Source organism: Esox lucius, chromosome 20, assembly GCF_011004845.1.
Source record: "Esox lucius isolate fEsoLuc1 chromosome 20, fEsoLuc1.pri, whole genome shotgun sequence".
Lineage (NCBI taxonomy): Eukaryota > Metazoa > Chordata > Actinopteri > Esociformes > Esocidae > Esox > Esox lucius.
The window spans coordinates 15,640,372-15,662,038 of record NC_047588.1 but is presented as its reverse complement, the minus strand read 5'-3'; the positions used below and the strand labels follow the sequence as shown (position 1 = coordinate 15,662,038).

Below are 21,667 nucleotides of genomic sequence, written 5' to 3'. Positions count from 1 at the left end.
CCACGCAGGTGTACTGCTCCAGTATGGGTCTGAATCTACCCCACGCAGGTGTACTGCTCCAGTATGAGTCTGAATCTACCCCACGCAGGTGTACTGCTCCAGTACGGCTCTGAATCTACTCCACGCAGGTGTACTGCTCCATAATGGGTCTGAATCTACCCCACGCAGGTGTACTGCTCCAGTATGGGTCTGAATCTACCCCACGCAGGTGTACTGCTCCAGTACGGCTCTGAATCTACCCCACGCAGGTGTACTGCTCCAGTACGAGTCTGAATCTACCCCACACAGGTGTACTGCTCCAGTACGGCTCTGAATCTACTCCACGCAGGTGTACTGCTCCATAATGGGTCTGAATCTACCCCACGCAGGTGTACTGCTCCAGTATGGGTCTGAATCTACCCCACGCAGGTGTACTGCTCCAGTATGGGTCTGAATCTACCCCATGGTTCTTACAGCAAAAACACTTTCCTTTATCTTTCCTCATTTTCCTGTCAAACAAAGCATAACAATGCCACAAGAAAAGAAATATATACAGACAATGTAATTTTTCTTTTATAATTTGTGGCCTATTACTCATCTAAACATAAAAGCAAATTGAAACGGGTAACAGAGAGACCTCTGTGTGTTAGGGCTTATAATGCTTAGGGCTGGATGCTTAAAGCGATGGCCGTATTCTGGCAATTTGTCTCACAAAGTAGAAATTAGAGGACGATTATTTATTTTGGTAAAAGCTACAATTAAATTTCAGTCTAACCTATTAAATAACTAAACATACAGCAAAAGGGCAAAGGTAGCTCAGTTCATGCTGAAACGTTTGCCAATTAAAAAGTCTGGCAGTGGCCGTACCGACGACTACCTTCAATTACATTACATCCCTGGCCATCTAAAATTAGCCACGCTCATGGTTTAAGGCCCTCGCCCGGGTAGGAATCCATTTTAATTTTCACAGTTTTTTCTCGTTCCTAAGATTGGTGGTGCAAATGCCTTTTCTGTGAGCTACAGCTCCACAACCAGATGCTGCTGCTGCCCTGTCCGTGACACGCATGCTTTTAATCAGCGCTCTGGGTGATGGAGCACATTGTGTCCTTTTTGCCCAAAGCTTTTAGTTCCGGACTGAAACTGCTCTGTTCTCTGACTCTTAGCTCATCAGACAACATTCCTCGATAGCTAAAAGTTTACAATAATTAAAATCTGTAGGCTACTTTAGCCCATGGAGTCTCATTAGATTTACAACTTTTAGCGGCTGGCATTTAAAAAAAGATGTTAATATGTTGCCGTTTATGACAGAAAGGAAGCCCTCTATTCCTCTAGCCTCCTGGGCTTTTCACCATCAAGTGTGTGTGTAGACAGTTCAATCAGGAAAGGTAAAGTATAAAATATACTGATGCAAATAAAAGTTGACAAAATTGACATGTTAATCTAGATTGTTGCGAAACAAAATGCCGCACACCCTTATGTTCCAATGTACAAAATGTTGTCACATCAAACATTAAATCATGTCCCCACTACCTCAGAATGTAGTGTACTTTGAGGACAGCGCAGGGTGAAAAGGTGTGACCAGTTGTATTTGCATGCATGTGTGTGCCCACCAATTATGTAGATTTTAAAAGCATTGTAGATTCATCTCGGTACATTGCATTGTAAAATCCAAGACAAGGGCAAAGTGAAATATGACAATTAATTAATAATAAATTAATTTGGGGTACTCAATAGGGGAAAACATTTTCATGAAGTTACATTTCTAGAAGTAAAATAGCAAAAACAAGTAAAATACAAGATCCCGTAACCTTACAGTTTTTAGTACATTTAGTACCGTTACAGCCTTACTCTAAAATGGATTAAAAAAAAAAATCCCTCATAAATTTACACACAAACACCATATACAGACAAACCAAAAACAGGTTTTTAGAAATGTTGGCAAATGTATGAAAAAATAAAAGTATGAAATGGAGCATCAAGTTGAGAGAGAGAAAAATTTCACATTTAAACAGGTATAAGAGAAAAATGTAAAGAAAAATCGATGCATTCTTATATTGTAAATTTAGAATGACTCAAAACACTGTTTCCATGTAATGAAACCATAACAAGTAGTGCATCATTGTTGAAATCTCTTATTTGGTTGGAGCCTGAAAGTAAATTCAATATGTTTTCATACACAGATTGTACACAGTATTTCGAAAAGGAATAGAAGCGAGTATGGGTGCATAGAAATTGTATCTTCTATGGGATTCAAGTCCAGAGACAGAGATCGCCTGCAAAATACTAATGCTTACCATTAATGTTGAATTGTTATGTGTTCTGTGTTGCTGAAAGATCAACTCTCAGCAAAGTTTCAGCTTTCTAGCAGAGGCAACCAAGATATGATAATACAGCCAAATAAAATCAAAGATCCTACACAGTAGGTATGAGGTTATTTTCTTCATGGCCATCCTTGTTTAAACAACAACCCTCCAATGGTGCGCATGGCCAAACACCTCTGTTTTGGTTTAATTTGACCACAACAGCAGGATCAAATCCAAGTGCCAAGGTAATTTACTAAATTCCAGCCTTTACATGTGTTGTTTGCTCTCAAATAATTATTTGTTTGGCAAACCTTCTAAATAGATCTAATAAACATTGGCTGCTTTTAGACAGCCCAATGCTTTAGAAAAATTACTCTGAAATAAATCTAATGTGAAGAGTACATTTTGGCAGAGGATTGACTTTATTGGACAGAGGATAGACAGTGGGTTCTGAAATAGCTGTGGCCGGGATTTGAACCAATGCCGCAGCGGTATATGTGTACCGGAGGCAGTGGCTTAAATGGCGATACCACCCTACAGAAAGCCAAAACAAAATATATGTTAGTATTCTTTAAATATATATATTTATTTTATCTGTCCACAGACTACATAAGTATACTTTCAAAAGTATTAAAATGTACTATTATCCTGCATCCTCTGCTGCAGCTGACAATATATCATATTAAGTCGGTCCTCACATTTAGCTGGAATGTTTGGATGTTCATTTTCCAAATGAATAATGGTGTACTTTTAATTGCCTGCTACACATACCCTTTTATGTTAATTAATCAAAGTAACGTGAACAACTAAAGTGCAAAATGCCACTGGTGCACATTTATCAGAAATGTCACTTGTAATGTGTTGCTCCCAGACCCAACTGCTTTGTGTTTTAACAATGGCTGAGAGGATACCTGGGACAAAAATAACCCATGGAACACAATGTTGTTAAATGTACGCTATACTATATATATGTGTGCTTTAATATATTTAAATGCTTTTAAAACAATTTAATAAAGATTACATTAATTATACTAAATGTACTTAAAACTGTTCCTATTTTCAAGTAACCCTATTTCTTTCTTCTTTTTCTTTTATTATTTTGGTTAGTGGTGGTCCTGAGAAGATTGATTCTGGTACAGTCAAATATCAACTTTGGGATGGTTGTTCACTGAAATGCCAGCAATCATAGACATCTTTGCCATTTCTTATCATCAACACACAGTACAGAAGTAATTATTATAAGACTTCAGACAGCTGAAGCATGTACTTTGGTACTGGATGAATCCGCCAGAAGCTGAGCAAGAATAACAATATATACTGAATATATTGAATCAATTATAAATTAAGTCTATTACACAATATAATGTGTAGGGAGTTGAATACTTTCCATAGCCACTGGATATAAAATGGCACTTGGGAAACTGCATATATTAATCTACACATTTTCTTTCATTAGTAAAACACAATTACCACGTCTTCAGGATTTATAAGTCGCTACGACAGCAGTTTCACAATTTTCGGAGTGTCTAGCATACTATCACCCACTGAAATGGTTTAGTAAGGTATAACAAAACATAATCACTTAATCGAATCTCCTTCCTGACACTGATGTCTTCGTACAGACCAAGCGATGTGGAGGGTGAGACCAGGACAAGGTGGAAGTCAGACAACAGATAACCAGCCTTACTGTTGACACCGTGGAACTCGTTCTATGGTTTTAGAAACATTTCTCCACTGAGTAGAGAGGATTTATTTATATGTCTCCGCATGTACTTTTAATTTGGCTTGATTGTATGGAGTAAGAGAGTCCAAGGGTTTGGAAGAGTAAGGCCTGCTGACAGCAGAGCTGGTTATCACAAATCAAGTGTTATGTCTCCTTGTGTGTGTTCATGTGTGTTTACGTGTGTTTACGTGTGTGTGTGCGTGAGAGAGAGAGAGAGGTTTGGATCCACCCCAACATGTAGTGTCTGAGTGTGGAGGACCACTTATAAAAATTCCGAAGTTCAGATGTTTTCAGAGGAAGATAAAATATCACTTATTAGACCTCAAATATTCCATGTGGAACATGGCCGAAAAGTTACATGGAACACTACAAAGCTCAGAAAGAGGCTGCATTGCAGCTCAATACTGCTTAGCTATCACTATTGTCTTCATAGTGAACACTACCTGAACGATATGAAACCTCACAGCATGTAAATAATTAATTCCTTCAAGGGAACAAAACACAGGGGAGGAGGTGCTCACCACCCTCACCCTTCCTCACTCATCTTAAAGGGCCGATGTTGGGCGCATCCCTATCCTCCCGCACAGAAGATCTCAGAGATGCTCAGAAGAAAATCCCACAGGATACAATGAATAGTGTCTCGATAACCGGAGCTTAATGCAGTATTTTCACAGAATATTAAATCATTGTGGGAAGGTTATCACATCACACTCCAGGTAATAAGAGCCAAAGCCCATAATGATCCCTAACCACTCAGCCACAACGCTACGGTTCCAGATGACCAATGAGAATCATATCACAGAAAGATGACTTCCAGATTGGAATCAGCGGACAGCAAACACAACATACGAGCGCTGCATCGGTACAGTTGCAGGAAACTCATTGCCTGTTTGAAACTTCCTCCTTTGTATCCACAATGACTACAGGCATTCAGACAACTGTGTAAACACAACACGTCGCCGCTGACTCCCTGACATGTACAGTGCAGCTGGGTTGTACCTATGTGCAGTAAACCCTGAGTCCCAAAGGCCTGCCATTAGTCTGACTCCAGCCTCTGTTAAATCCCTCCCGGTCGCTCGCTTCATTTCCAGGGGAGTGGAGCGGAGAGACTGTGACAGGTGACGCACACCTCCACGGCACCCATCAGTGATAGTCATGTGGAAGGAAAGGGGGTTGGACGCCGTGGATCAGAAAGTGTGTATGCAGGGGTTTAGCACATCAGGATTACACAAGCGGAGCATGTGTGCCGCTCCGTGACACCAATTAATGTCATTGTAGCAAAGCGGTGTGACAACCAGTTCCCTCCCAGTTGCCATCTGCCTCGTCCCGGTGCCAATCCGTGTGTGGCGATACCCTCTTTAACATTGAGGAAGACTGCTCCGAGAAAAGGGACGCAAAGGGGGAAGGAAATAAATAGCACCAAATAGAATTACAGAAAACAATATATAAATAATGCATATTTCTGATAAATGTAATACATTTCATGTATTTTGTGTAAAGGTTCTAAGTGTTTTATTAGCATGAAAGTATATGAGAAGCAATTAGAGTATTTATTTTGGGTGTGTGTCAGTGCGAGGTGGGTGTTTGTGGGGATGTAGAGTGACGTAACAATGGCTGGTCAGGCCGCGCTTTTATTTACTCACATTTAGCTCAAACAGTGTTTATAACTTTATTTCCTCACGGGCCTCATTCCCCAGTGTTTGCAGCTGTTTGAATTCGAGTCAATGAGAGAAGCTTGCAAGGCAATGTATGTAGTGTTCCTTACTTGGCAAGGTGACTGTGTTCGTGTCAACCGTCTGAAAGGCACTCAATGCACGTAGCTAACGTGAGGTTAATCCATTCAGTTTGTTTTATGTTGGTAGGGTAGCTGAATTTGCACATCTACAGTAGCGAACAAACCCATGGTGCAAACTTAAACACCATTACAGCACTGCTTTTGGTGTGCCCCTCATGAATTGCTCTTGAGAAAAAAGCTCAATGTAATCTTCAAAAATACATTTTTCACTGATCATATTTGTCCATTACTAAATTTGCAAGAATCGGAATTCATAATTTGTCATAAACCTTTGAGAGCTTCTTAATTATTACGTAAATAAATGATTTTATTTACGTAATAATTGCCTGATAGTTAGCATATGTTTTATTGATACAACAAGTAAAGTGTGCCAGTATCTTTTGCGCTGCGATCTTTAGAAAAAGAACCGCATTTTTACGGTTGGTCAATAATTATTTACTATGCATTTTTCACAGTGTTACTACCGGTAGTAATTTGCTAATATAATTTAAATATTTTTTTTTATGAATAACTAATAAGAAGCGTGGTGTTTTTGGGAAGCTGCGGTTGAAATGTATTGTGATGTCAATCACATTCTGGAAATCTGAGTACTGAAATCACAGGCAAAACAACTCACGCTGCGGGGCAGTTAAGTTATATTTGACATTCATGTGTATAAAGGTTCAATTATGCTAATATAGATGTTTTACAGATCTCCAAGAATGTGGATAATTGTTATTGTATGTAATATACAGTCTGGGACTAAATTTGTAATATGTTGTTTATGTGAATCTATAAGTAGAATTGCTATCATACCTCAATTAGCCATATGATTCCAAGTTTGGGCACACACTGGCACTTATGAATATTAACATACAGTAAGCACACAATTTTAGTTTTTTCTCTTGACAGTGCCAGTTGTACAACCAGTGGCCGGAGATCCATGAATTTATCTTCTATTACTTCACAAATATGGCTGACATTATGAGAAAGACTGACCCCAAAACAATATTTCTGATCCACTGTTCATGGTCTCAAAATGTTTTTCATGTAGCGTTCATGTAGTTTAATGAAAAAATACAGAAATTCAGCCATTACGATAAAATGCATCACATTATATTTTTTACATGTTGTTTTCTGAATGTTAAAATATAAACTTTTTCAATTTTACACAGTTTTTCTCCCCTCCCGATTACATGCATGTTCAATATCTGATGATTGCCCTGCCTCATGCCTCAACTTTGAGATATTTCCTCCAATGCACATTTAACTGAACCGTTTGGCTTCTTATCACAGTACTTGCTCAACCAGGGAGTATTTTCCGGTAAGCGCTTGAGGAGAGCCCATTCTCTGGCCAGCAAACACGATAGAGCTTGCAAGTGCACAACTTATCACAAGAAGTTGCTGGAGCATATCGAGAGAAGGAAGCTCTGTCCATCATCTTAACCATCCACCCCAGATGCTGAGCCAACCCCCAAGCAGTGTCGGTATGCCAGGCCCAGGACTTCAAAACACCTATCATGCATCTATCTTGGTTAATGTATTTCCTGAGCACAGAGTGAATTTGTCTGTTGGCTAATTGCTTATTAATGGGGAAATTATATGATAATTAGGTTAGCATCAAGAGTGATGTTCTTTCTGCCTTTTGTCTCTCACAGCATAGTTCATTAAAGAAACTCTAATTTATGCATCCTTGTTATACAGTATTATCCTCTTGAATGTAAAAGCAGATATGCAGATTTCTGCCTGAAAAGACACACTCAAAAGTAACTGCTATTCATGCACACTTATGTTGTCAGGACATGCACAATCCTGGTATCACTGCAAAGAAAACATCTGGGAGATTATGAGGAAATAATCAGAATATATATAGGAATGAGAAAGTACAGAATACACAAGATAAAGCACACCGAAATAATAGTTTTTACATCTGCAATAGTATCTTCAATACTATTTGTTCAGTATAGAAACATATTTTCTATACTTCTATTCATCAACACAAACATTCTGGTGCCATTGGCTATCCAAAGAACTTTCAACCTTGGTTGGTATTATGCAATGAAGTTCTATGGCTTTCCCCAGAATATCTGCATACCATCTGCATACCATCTAATTAGCTACAAGACTTGCCAATCCAATCCACTGTGAACTCGATGCCCACCACAGCACGTAAAGAAACAACCTCATTTTTTATGCTCAAAGATATATGGCTCTTTTCCACGGCATTGGTACCAGCTTAAGTGGTTCAACTCTACTCACCTCGCCTCTACCTGGGGAGCTTTTCCACCTCTAAGTACGAGTTCGACTCAGCTCTACGCGCCTCACCTTGGGTCGTATTCCACTGCAGATAGTACCCTGTACCCACCCATAGTGACATCACAGGAAAACTGCCGTGACGCCACCTCCAACGTGACACACGGGAACAACAATGGAGGATATGGTACATCTACACCTGATACCGGCGAAAAGCCAACTAAGGTAAATCCTGCAGTGAACAGAAAAATCTATTGAATGAACTCCATACATTTTCTTTTAAATTGACAAGCTTTGAATGTAAATTTGCAAATGAAAAGTAAACTAAATCTGGATAACATGGTCACAGACCATATTTGAAAAACAGTGATAAAGTATAAGAATAGAATTATCACCCTGCAGTATAAAAGACGACGTTACTGCAATGTTCTTTTAGATTTAAGTGTTAACAACTCCACACCAACACATTTAAAACAACCTACATAACCCCTCCATCCTGATTAAAAGGTATAAATAATTGCCTTATTAATTGCTGGCTATAATACCATGCCGACTGACTCAAGAGTAGTCTACTGTAGACAAGGCAACGTTTATACTGGTAGCAGCGAGGAAGCACGCATGAGCACTAACGTTTGTCTTACATTGTAGACTGCAAAAATGGTTAGAAAGCTTGGTAGGCTGCTTCTGTTTGACTTTGACTACTTTGACCAGTGCAATGTATGCCAGTTAGCCTGTAGAAAAACCCAGAGGAGGTCCTTTTGTCTAACACAAAAAGTGGTCTCTCACTGGGATAACTAGTTGATTTCAACGTCAGGGCATAGGTTGAAACCCAGAGGAGTTTTGGGAAATACGACCGATTAAATTACGAGTGTGGTCCTATGCATTGGCACTGAAATTAACCCATTTCAACACAAGGACTCCTGGAACAGACCCACAAAGACGCACCGTTCTCGTCTCATAAAACCTTTCTCTGATACTGGACGGCTAATATCAGAACAGCTTGTTTTGCATTGCTGCACGCTTTGAGTCACTCTTGTCCAATCAGAAGTCTTCTGTGTTTTCATGTCACCTTTTGGTATCGATTCAACTCGCTTGGAAACTCGACGGAGCACATACAAAAAAAAGGTACTATTCTGTAACGGTGAGGTGACGGACGGCTTTCCATTCATTCACAAACACATCCTGGGCTGGTTCGTTGTCACATGTCTTCAATCACGCACACCAGGTCCCAATTAGTCCATATCAGTATGTGTTTAAATGTTTCTCCTCTGCTCCTCTGAAAAACCTCTGTATATGGTGTACTGCTGCTAAGGAAAACATTGTTTGTCTCGCGTAAGTGGCAGGAGAAATGTTCCTGCGCACAGGAAGTGATATGTTCGACGTATCAAAAAAAGAGCTGAGGCTGAAAATAACATGGAAGTGACTATTCTCGTTTATTGGATCAAGCAGGGAGACACAATAGCAAGACAATTTTATAACAATGGAAGATCAGAATTTACAGAACAGAAGAGAATACGGATTAGATCAGGCATCCAGCTGCAGCCCCATAGGACTCAGATGATTAAAACTCTGTTGATTAAAACTCAGCTGATTAAAACTCTGCTGGCTAAAACTTCACTGGGTAAAACTCTGTTGATTAAAACTCCGCTGGCTAAAACTCTGCTGGCTAAAACTCAGCTGAATAACACTCCGCTGGCTAACAATCAGCTGGCTAAAACCCTGCTGATTAAAACTCAGCTGACTAAAACACCTCTGGCTAAAACTCTGCTGTTTAAAACGCCGCTGGCTAAAAGTAATACTTCCATTTCATCACTTCCATTTCATAATTTCCTTTTCAGTCTAGTGTCTAAAAACCATGCAGATGTCACCAGTAAATGTTTTTATTAAACTATAGATGATTTATAGATAATGTCAGCATTCAACTACATTCACATTTTCTATCTGCCAAAATAGCTTGTTAGTTAGTAACATTGTTTGTTTTCAAGGTACTGTGTCAAGTCACTTGAAATGCTGGCCACTGTTTCTAGTTTGCTACTGTAGCTATATAGCTAGAAACTGTAGCTAGCTGTAGTACTGTAGCTACACATTGTTTTATAATAATAGTTAAATAGGTAGTTACAGGTTTACATTTGCTTTGAGCAAAACTATTGCCTTAGTGATTTCACATTTTTTATAACCGGACAGCATTGATTATTAAAAGAATACTCTACACACAATACTATTATGGAATTGTCACTAGGGAAATATAAATTGCATCTTAATTGAGTCCTTACAGTTATTCTGAAAAAACATCAGGATGGTTGTGAATTACATTGTCCAAGTGTCATGTGTTTTTAGAATATATAAACCTATTTAAAGAGTCTCCATGGACAACTCCAGTGTGCTCATAGTCTATAGACTCTAGATGAGTTACTACAGATATTAACCAGTTTATTAGACACAAACATGACAGGTGCATAACTTATTTTTGCAAAATGTTACCCACCTTATGATCAATTCACCACCTGGTAACTTGGAAACTCATTCATTGTATTATTGCAAACTCTATAATATCCATTTAGTCCTTAGGAAGTAAGTTAGAAATTAAAAGTATATCAAAATTGTGTTCAGGGCAGCAGAGGTACAGCATTATAATATGTTATATCACAGTTGATTGACAATTATATCTATTGAGATAAAATCTCTTGTTAATGCACATAACAACATTTCAAGAGTTGATTTGGTGTTCAACTTGAATGCTTGGGAAATTGTTTGTCTGATCATTTAGGCAAATCATTACAGAACGTTTAGTTGGGATAGCCATAACATGGGAAACACTATTTGTTTTGTGTCTATCTGAAGTGATTCTATAGATTTTGATAGTGGGTTGAGTAATACTATTTAACAGTGCTCATATATTCTAAAGCACATTGTTAGAATTTAAATGTAGCTTTTACTTAAAGAAAATGGTATTATGTTTAAGGTATAAGGGTTTTAACAAGCTAGTTTTAGCAAGAGGTAGATGTAAGGGAAATTATGAAACGGAAGTAACTAGCGGTAGAATTGTCCACAATTACTAAGGTTACTGACATCAGTTTGAAATAGCGAGAAGTGGGTCAGGAAGTTATGAAACGGAAGTATGACTTATATCCAGCTGAGTTTTGCCAACAGAGATTTTTATGACCCTCAAACTCAAATCAGGACTTCAGAGACAGTTTTTAGACCTGGAACACCAGTTGAATACACCTGCCTAGGATCTGTTAACCAGGCAGATTTTTTTGTCTGTTTTTTTGTCTGCATTTTTGTCTACATTACTTGCAGTTGCTCAACTGAGACAATCATCAACCAGCGACAACAGAAACTATTGGATTAATGTCTTGAAAGACCTGTTACAGAGGAGAGATTATTGGGATGTACGTCAATGAACTAGTGCCAACCAAAGCACTTCGATGGGTCTGTAAAACAAAACATTTAATAGAAGCAGTGAAACAATAACATTTGTAGCATATTAATAGAATTTCACACGTGCGCCAATACGAATGCAGCAGACGGGGGACTGCACCGTATTGCGAAGTGAGTTGGTGTCAAGGTATGAAAAACACTCGTTGTATACACACACACACACACACACACACACAATTTTCTGTGACAATTCCTCCATTCAGCGCTCTGTTTGATCACGTTTCACGGTCACACTGACTGGGTGTCCCTTACCGTTTTCCCCACCCGTAATCCAAATCCGAACATTTCCAACCATATCAGGGCCAGCTGTAGACACCCAACCACTCTGCCAGTGAGCAATTCAGCACTTTACCTATATCCTCTCCATACATGGCACGCACACCAAACCCTATCGCTTTGTTTGCCTGCTAACGTATCTGACAACAATGCAAGCGGCTGGCTCGCATTCACATTGACTGATGCACAATGCTACCCAATGGCCCGTGGCATATACATAGCCAGCCAAGAGGGATAACAGGACAAAGCGAATGCACATCAAGGGGTTTGAAAGGAGAAGTGTCCAATGTGAACCCTCATTCTTTCAAAAGGCTGCCAAATGCGGGCAATGGGTAGAGAAGGGAGACAGAAAGAACAGCTGCGTTGTAGTTTTTTTAAAGCATTGATTGTGGCTGTCAATTAAACCCAGGTACGCTTTCAATTCAAGTTCCAAAGGGCCCTTTTCCACAGGGGGGGAACCCTTGTCTTGCCAGTGTTTATGTAACAAGCTATGGGCGTTATACGGAAGGCCCTTGTGATGTATATTGCAGGCGTCATGGTAACACAATCTTGATCATCATGATTATCCATTACTGTGTCTAATTTCAGTATCGGGCTTGTGACCCTGAGTTATAAAACAGCCATTAGATATGAGTCAGCATTTATTCCACCCCACCCAGCTGTTTTACATCATGCTCCATCAAAACCCAAGGATTAGAAAACTTGAGGCTGTTTTCAAGCCACATAGACATGAAGGAAGAAAAGAATGCTGACAGTACTCACTTTCTGTGTCCCCGCCAAAGGGCCCAGCTGATCTTCAATTCGTCACAACTCTTGAATGGGAGGATTTCAAGGGGTACAGTCAGTGTGGAGGGGGAGGGGTTGTACAGTTGGGGAGGGTCAGGGGGTTGTCCTCTCAGATTGCTTGTGCTAAAAAGGTCATTCAGCAATCCGAAGCAAATGTCCTGTAAGAGAAAACAATGTAAGAGCAAATGAGTGGTGCATTGAATTGGAGACGGCTTTATGTGAAACAACTGGAGGCACATTCTCAAAGCACAGCTGCTCTGCAAACAGGCCAATAACTTCACAGGCTCAAACACACAACCACGGCAGGATACTTGCAATTGGCCGTTGACCTGGGGTTGCGGAAGACACGCACAAGATACAAACGCCCTTTTAGCCTAATATTCTCAGTCGCTATACTGTCACAACAGAGTGGCATAACACAAGCAGGGGAGCTCTAAATAGAACCAGATGTGAGGGGCTCCACGGGGGTAGAGGCTGTATGAAAGTGGGGAGGGAGAGAAGCTACAGAGCCACAGTATAGTGTGAGACCCGAGGTCTATACTTATCCCTTTTCTAAAATAGAATGTTCCGGCTGTACAACCAAGTTATTTTGATTATTCAAACAGCCTAATAAGGATGTGTAATTATGGACACTAATGAAAGAAGAGCTGTCTATCACCTAAGATTGTTACAAAGTTAAACAACGCTAATAGTCTAATGGTACATCATACAAAGTGGCTGCTACCAACTCAATGTTACAAATGGTTATTGCCCTGAAGCTTGTTCATGAACTCCAGAGGCTCATCGGTTCTGAACCATCTGGAGTTTAAATTATAACCACTTTATCACAGGCCCAGTCAGCTAACTGTATTGTCATGGTTTAACCATATCTCCTAAAGAAACACCCTTGCCCCTAATGAGAATGCGTGACAGATGAACTTCCCTCCAATCCATTCTAGCAAGGTCAGCACTCTGTGACTGGGCCCATTGCTAATGACCAGCACTGACTAATGGAAGGTGGTCGATGAGTCATGCTCCCACAAATGCACCCCTGCTGCACATCCATTCACACGCACGCACATGGGCACACACAAATTGCTGTGGATTGCAGGTCGCGACCACAGAGCTATCCCTTACATCCTCAGTGATCACTAAAACATGTCCACTCACTGAACTGACTCACACAGCCCAGTCCGTCCGAGATCTGTCTCCAGGACCCCTCTGGATATTAAACCCCGCTGACTAGAGCTGCTATGGACCGTGTAGCATCACAGGAACCTAAACAACAGTGGACTCATTAACCCTTGGATACGGCTACGAAGTCAGTTCTGTCCCATTGTTCTTCTGAACTGGGCTCACGTGGGCGCCTTGGCATAATGACCCGCGGAGACTAACACACGAGTTAAAGGGGGGACGTAAACCGTAGCACACATGGCGTGTGTCAGTAAGTGCATGAGTTCAACGCCAAAGGACACAGGATCCCAGTCATGGGAAACAGCAGTCCGCTATATAAGAATGATGTCACCACTTAAAGCCTGTTAAATACCACCATGGTTGATTACAAATCCCCTCTCCCACTCATTTCACTTTTACGCATACATACTGTAAGATCTAAGACCACAGCAGTCAGACTGACGCAGAGCGATCGCATACACTAAACCATTGCAGTGGTCTTGTCAACATGTGTTCAGTGACAACTACGACGGCAACAGGCATCCTTGATAGCTGGATCAGCAGCCCCTGGCACAGTGGAATGATGGTCAGCTGACGGTTAGATAGAAACACAGTGTAGCCAATGTCTTTTCTGAGGAGAGGGCAAGAGAAGGCACAAAGCAGGGGATTTATTGTTTGTGCTTGCAACACGGAATGGCTCGCGGTATCGATTTCACAAAATGAAAACGGCTAGAGGCGGTCTATACCACGCCAGAGAAACGAAGCTGTTGAGCGAATTAGTTTAGGTGAACACATGATATGGTAGAAGAGAAAATAAAGTATTGATCATGTTTGAACTACTCTGACAATTTTGTTTTAGTTACATGCTGTATAATAATTTCTAATCGCATTGGATTTTATTGGCTTCACCGAGCAACCCTGTCCTCCTGGCGTAGAAAGTTTCAAGTAATCCAAATGAACCAAATGAGCTTTTCACAGCACAACATTCCCACCAGAACTCTTCATAGCTTATCTCTGCCCTTAAAATCCCTCTGTTTCCTTCCTTGCAGGCTCCTCACCTCTCGCCCCTTTTCTCTATTTTTAAGTCGTAGCACTTTACCACTTCCAACCCTAAGCCCCTGCCATTTCTGTGCAATTCCTCCTCCCTTTAAAAAAGAAAAAACTCCAGTTTTGTCCTTAAAAGTCTTTGCAAACCGTCTCTCTCCTCCACATCCACCCCCCTCCATCCATTCATTCTATCTTCATCCCTCAGATCATTCTTCCTTCTAGATATCTCCCAGCAGGCAGTGTGCTGTTTGGTTGGTTCGCTCTGCTGCAGAGGTGATCAATGGCCCCTGGCCGTGGGTGCCTCAGGGCCCCTGGGCTCCTGAAATGGAATATGAATAATGCAGAAGCCCGGCTGTCATATCCTCCATTAGCGCGGGGGAGGCAGGGCCCAGGATGGCTGATTGATTACTAATTGGATTAATTGCTGTCTTTTAGGAGAAGACAATGTAATAGACTGGAGGTCTAGCTGGCAGCTGGTAGGGGAATGAATTTGGCTTTCTGGCAATCAGGGATTGAGATCCGGAACTCTAAAACAGACAGAAGTGGAAACTGAACGGGGGCTGTTTAGACTGGAATGGTTGTTCGGTTATTCATTTGACACCAGGTTTGACAGAGAACCATAACAGATAAGGCATGATAAAAACAAGGAAGTAATCAAGCCGCTTCTCAACAGAGGCTTTCTCCATTATTGTAGTGGATTGGCTGAGAGACATGAGCTTGAAGGGATTTGACATGCTAGCTATTTCTCCTTTGGTAGTATCTTGTTAGTTATCTGGCTAACCCATTTAATAAGGCTGAACCACAGATTTGAGATAATAGTGTAATGATAGTGGTGCTCAACAGAAGCAGTAAAGAAACAGAGGTGCAGAGAGACTGAGTTCCACACTTCTAAACCTCCAATGAGAAGTTAATAAACCACATCCTTGCCATGGAAAACTGAGATTTGAGAAGGGCTCATTGAGTGTAAAGGGATTATGATATCAATACCATTTTGTATGTAACTGTAGACCAGTCTAATGCAGACGTACAGTACCAGCCAATTGGTAAAGGACATATGAACCAGGTTTAAGCATCCAAGGCAGTGCTTATATGTGTGCTTATATGTCAGCGCTACTTTTCAGGCATACAGTGTTGGAAAGTCACTTAGCTACAGCTAATTGAGGTCCAAACTGTGCTATTGGGAATGCCAGACTAACCAAGTCAGTTTGGAATCTATTTTGGTGGTACTCTTCACATCTGGATCTCTTCCCCTCTGAATCCCAGCTCTTCTCCTCTTGACCTCTTTCTCTCTGGATCCATGCCCTTCCCCTCTGAATCCCAGCTCTTCCCTGGACATCTGCTCTTCTCTCTGTCTTATGATCATCATTAACAGATGCATATCCCTAACCAAGACTTTTGACAATCTGAGATGCTCTCTCTCTCTGTGTGTGTGTGTGTGTGTGTGTGTGTGTGTGGGTGGGTATGTGTGTGTGTGTGTGTGTGTGTGGCACCTGCTCCCTCCACCTTTCCCCTTGGCCACCTCCTTTTGGTCCCGGCAGCCGGCCGCGGTAATGGCATGCTGTGCTAATTGAAAGCGACCCTGACTCGCCCTGCTTCTCCGGTGCCCCGGCCGATGCCCCATTGTTTTCCTCCGCTGGCGGTTGACAACTGGCCTTTCAGCCGTGGCACACCGCAGCGCAAACTCTGCCACCAGCGTTGTGTCCTCTCGAACGGCCGTAACCGTTTTTATGGCCGTGGTGAAGCAGAGAATCGGCAGAGTTACAGATTTGTTGTTGTTCTTCTTCTTAGGTAACAATAGGTTACAAAATTAGGCATGTAAGGGGTTTAAAAAATGTGGATTGTTATCCGTTTTTTGCAGCGAGCAACCAACAGGTGAAAATTAGATAGTGATGTTTATATAGTTTGGTTAAGTTTAAGTACTGATGACCTCTGTGGGCAGAAGTGGTTGGGATGCATGAGATAAGAGGCAGCGTTACTTTTCTGTTATTCTATTTTCCCTACTGGTTATTTGGACAAAGCGGAGGGTAATGGCGGAGCATGAACTTGTGGTCGGGGTGAGGCTATTTAGACGCGGTCAAAGAGAGAACAGAGGGGTAGACAAGGTTATGCCCGAAAAGGGTGGTTTGAGCTGCCATCAAGCCATGACTGTTTGCTGTGTGCTAAAAAATATATATTAGAATGTAAAATAATATTTTTGTGAATTAAGGTTTTTGCCTTTCTTGCCATAACACAGCAAAGCGTAAGATTTGAAATAAAGGTGTTTGGAAGCTAGAAGTACCTGTGGAGGTAAAACCAGATTCCACCTTTCAAGTTGGCTAATGGAACTAATCAATACAATCTGAATATTGTCATACATATTGGAGTAAAAAACACATTTTGAGATGAGACAGTCATTTTGAAGCATATGAGCATCTACAAGGCCTATTTTTCAAAGGTCAATGTATATCATAAATATAAGAATAAAGTTATATATTTCAAGTGGACACAGTTCTTCTGAAGCACAATAGTTTTAATACGTTGTGTGCTTCATCAGAGATATACCTGCACCAATTAAGGGACTGTAGAAAGATAAGGTAAACCTGTAATAAATTGATTATTATTAATAGGTAAAAGCCAGTATATGTAACTTTAGGAGTCTGAAGGTGCTGACAGAAAACTGTGGGTGGTGTGGTCCATTGACTTCAGTGAAGCCCAGGTGTGGGCAGATATTATAAAGTGGTGGCCTATTAAAGGTATGTTCATCTCATTCTCTTTAGTCAAACAGTCCACACATTAATCATAATGGAGTCCTCTTTATTCTCTTTTGATCCCATAAGGGTCCCATAAGGGAAAAAGATTCAGGGCAGGAGTGGCAGGAGTGGTCTCAATCTCAGACACTGAAGATGCAACAGACTATTGATGCAGGATGCAAGGAAAAAATGAAATACAGTATAACACATTTAGAAAACAATCAAAAACAAGAAAAAAGGGGAAAGAAACTCCATCACAGTCTCGCCAAATAGCTGATGAATGAGGATTTTGTGTGTCTGTTTTTTGGCCATAACAGGATAAAAGTATAGAGTCAACTGAATTGGTTTGCTTGACTCTATACTGAGGCACATACAGTACACTGGCCCATATGTCATCGATTTGTTGTTCAGGCTGTGTACGCGTCAGGCCATAGCACAGGGTGATGTTAAACATATCCCATGATGTTGGCAGGTCAACATTTTCACACACTTTAATTTTGATGGCTGCTTTTGATGAACCAGAAGATAAATAACAGAATAGGGGAGGAAGTGGGGAGGCTTCGATTCAGTGTTTCTTTTTGCCGAGGGGTTGGGTACTCCGCCGCCCAGACATCTCAACCTTTATCATGTCTGATCACAGAATCACGGAAATGACCGAATTACACAATATTGTAGTTTTAGTAGAAATGAAATAACCGATGACAATCATTCATCACCCAAACTTATGGTTGATGAATGAGAATAATAAAAAAGATATAGCAACACTGACACACTACACAACACAGGCAATGTGCTTAGATTAGATTTCCTTCATTCAGTAGCATCTGAAAAGCGCCACGATTTCCCCCCTGAAATGAAGCGGGCGTACAGGGTGTTGCTGGAGGCGGTGGGTAGTTATCACCAACACAGAGCACAGCTAGAACCCATAATCTAATAGCCTCACAGCACAGCCATAAATCACCCTGTGAGCAGGCATGCAGCACACACTGACACTACCAATCTCACAACATGTGTCTTTATTAAAGAGCACACCATACAGGAAAGACCCCCCCCCACACACACACACACACCACTGGAAAAGCATTTTACATACTGTACACACACAAGCGCACACCTACACACACACATGCCACACATGCTTTGTGAATGTAACTGAAGTCGTGTCAGCACTGCATGTATGTTGGAGTGGTGACGCCGGTGGTTTCAGTGCCCACGTGTGAATGTGAATGAGTCTGAAGGCACACGGTACGCGGCTGGTGTTAGCCCGGACGCCTGGCTGTCTGCCGGCGTGGGTGAATGCATACGTCAGTTACCTTCCAACAACTTCGAAAATTCAAATGAATGTCAACACGGCTTCCAGCAAAGGAGCCAAAACAGAAGTCTAAGAATACCTAAGAAAGTCATTATTGTCTTTCTCGTGTTTTTATGAAGATAATTACATCAGAGTTGAACAAAGAAATTAAAACATTATACATCCAAGTTGGAGTGAATCTTGGCCTTGGGATTGTATTTGAAATAAATTAACAGCCAATTTCTTTAACCATCGGAACAGTCTAGCTTATTGAACATTAAAGGCAAGTAGGCAAATTAAAGATGCAAGACAATTTTGAGGAGGAGACATGATCATTTCTTAAAATGTATTCTGGTCTTTTTCTATGAAAGCTTCCTCTTTAACAAGCATGTCTTCGATTTATATTTAAGTTTCTGGCTTCCCCGGTTTGGCTTGGTGTGGAGGTTTTGTTCCAACTGCAATGTTTATAGAGGGGTGCTTCGTGTTTTCACATGTAGTGGGTGAAAAGGGGAGATTCTTTCCTCTTGGAATTTGCACTATTTTGGTTGAGAGCACAGAGGTAAGCAGCGAAAGCAGAATTTTCCATTTGGTTGGTGCCGTTGCTTACATAGCTCAGTGAGTTTAAGCGGTAAATGGTTTTGCCTCTAAAATTAGATGCTGTCTAATATACTTCTTTTGTTTGTTCAACTCAAAATGTCACTTTGTCAGCTTGAGTGTCTTTTACTCAGTGAGGGGTTGATAAAGGTACTTGAAGTTTTATTAGCTCAAAAGAGGGGTGCATCCAGTGTCTTGACAAATAATTCTACAGAGTCTACAGGAAGGTATTTCCTTCCATTTTAAATGGAAGTTGTTATTCTGTAGCAATACACCACTGTGGATGTGTATTCTACAAAGACACTGAGTCAGGGATGTTCTTGGGGTTCTGTTGTAATCCATTTAACTAGAATGTGAACTGTAGTTCTGAACCACATGACATATGTAATTGGGTGTTCCTTGCCGTTACTGAGGACTGTCAGGACAGGGGTTGAGTATAATACGTATTGTATTGATTGACAAATAAAGACTGGTAATTGTAAGTGTTAAAATGTATTTATTAGAAATAGGTAGTGCACATATAATTGGCACAGTCTACTTGTCTATGTTGTTTGTGCACACACCTGCAAGAGACATGTTCAGTTAATATTAGGTACATTGAGAAGTTCATGGATAAATAATATTGGAATACAGTATTGTTGCACCATTGTCATTACAGAACCATACCAATGCATGATTAGGCAATGTTACTTTCCACTGTAATAGGTGACGAACAAATGATTCCCCAGGTACAAAGGCACCCATTGAAAGGTTCCGACTGGAACCTGGAGGTGTTAACATGGGTGGGGAATAAGGTTAGAATTGTTTTAGGTGTGATTTTTCTAGGAATAATCATTCAATATTATAATGAATTGTGAATGCCTGTTCTTTGTAATTTATACTTACCTGTTATTGTATTTGCAGCCACCCCCACCAGGTGGTTTAGCCCAATTAAATATGTGTACGTTTCTTTAAGTACTTGTTATTAGTTATTTTATGTTAACTATTTTGATATAGTTGTGTGTTTTTTTTGTCAGGGATTTTGTCACTGTAATTGGTCTTCTGGAAAATAAAAGGGGATGAGATTGTTGCAACCCGGCTGTTTGGTCCCTTTGTCTGCTACGCCATCACCACTAAGGCTATCCTGTCAAAGGGTCTCTGAAGACATCTCTCACATACAGTATACACAGACAGAACTGCAATGAAGACACTCCCCCATCACCCTGCTGGCTAAACCCCAGACAACACCTCCTTCACCTGTGTCAATGCCAGACATCTTTCCAGACCCATTGTTGACATATGGTCTGTGGGGGCAAAGTACGGGCAGGGCTTCCTGGGCAACTCACAATTAACCACTGCAGCTGTGCAGATGTTCCAGAGCTATATGACAGAGACAACCACTCTCAGTGAGTCAAACCTGGGGCAGGCTTTGTTATCCCAGCTGACGTAAGCACCCAAAGATGACAGAAGCAGACAGGTAATCCCGGATTAGTTCAGCCGCGTCATTTCCAGGACATGTCCTGTCCAGAGTGCCCTTTAGACTCGGGCATAACCTTGTCTACCCCTCTGTCCTATCTTCTGGTGCCCATCTACGGAGCGCCATGTCCCTGCATAGGCCGAGAAATAATGAGCTCCGGTTGCCTTGTCAACGCCGTCCTTTCCACCGCTGTGCTCTAAGCTCACATTCACCCGTTTTCTTCCCTGTCAAGCTCTTCTGTAAACATGGAGATCCAGGAGGCAGATAAAATGACATATCGTCTGAAATCCCTCAATCTCTGATTGGCAAGCAGGAATGGACCACGCAACACCTGACTGGGCTTGGGGTTTTCACTCATTCTGGGGGAAATGCACGACTTCCTGCTAAGCAAGGTGTGTAGACTTATTCCACGCAGCCAATTAGTGTGTGGCCCTCTGCAACTGGCCATCTGTCCCACAGATACTAATAAAACTATGCTTAACACATCAATCCACCGTCAAGCTGTGAACAAAATAGCTGTCCTATACTCAAAACTCTGCTCAAATCCATGCATCTATATTTACCACTCACTTGAACTGTAAATGTGATCAACTAAAAAAACATGTATATTATATAATCACTGTTTTGTATATAATTGTAAGTCAGCTGTAGTTTTGGAATTTTTTGTCCCTATATGTTGTCAACCTGAAACAGCAGCACCATTACACAAATATTTAGAGTATGTTTACATTTACTAAGCAATCAAAAGTGATTGTGATTCAAATGTGACAATGTAACATGCTGCTCATATAAACAGTTACACATTGCCTCAGAAGCCAAAGCCATCTAACTGGTAATAACAATGACATGTTTTATATAAAACA

The 21,667-nt window shown here is 40.9% G+C and overlaps 1 protein-coding gene across 5 annotated transcripts in view; it reads right to left on the bottom strand.

Annotated features, from left to right (window-relative positions):
* Positions 1–21,667, bottom strand: part of sema6e (sema domain, transmembrane domain (TM), and cytoplasmic domain, (semaphorin) 6E) — a 145,392-nt gene that overhangs the window by 61,875 nt on the left and 61,850 nt on the right. For all 5 annotated transcript variants that reach the window (XM_010904159.3, XM_010904163.3, XM_010904164.3 and 2 more), the window contains one exon: positions 12,512–12,693. The gene's annotated coding sequence lies outside the window, so the exon portion shown is untranslated. The remainder of the gene's footprint in view (positions 1–12,511; positions 12,694–21,667) is intronic.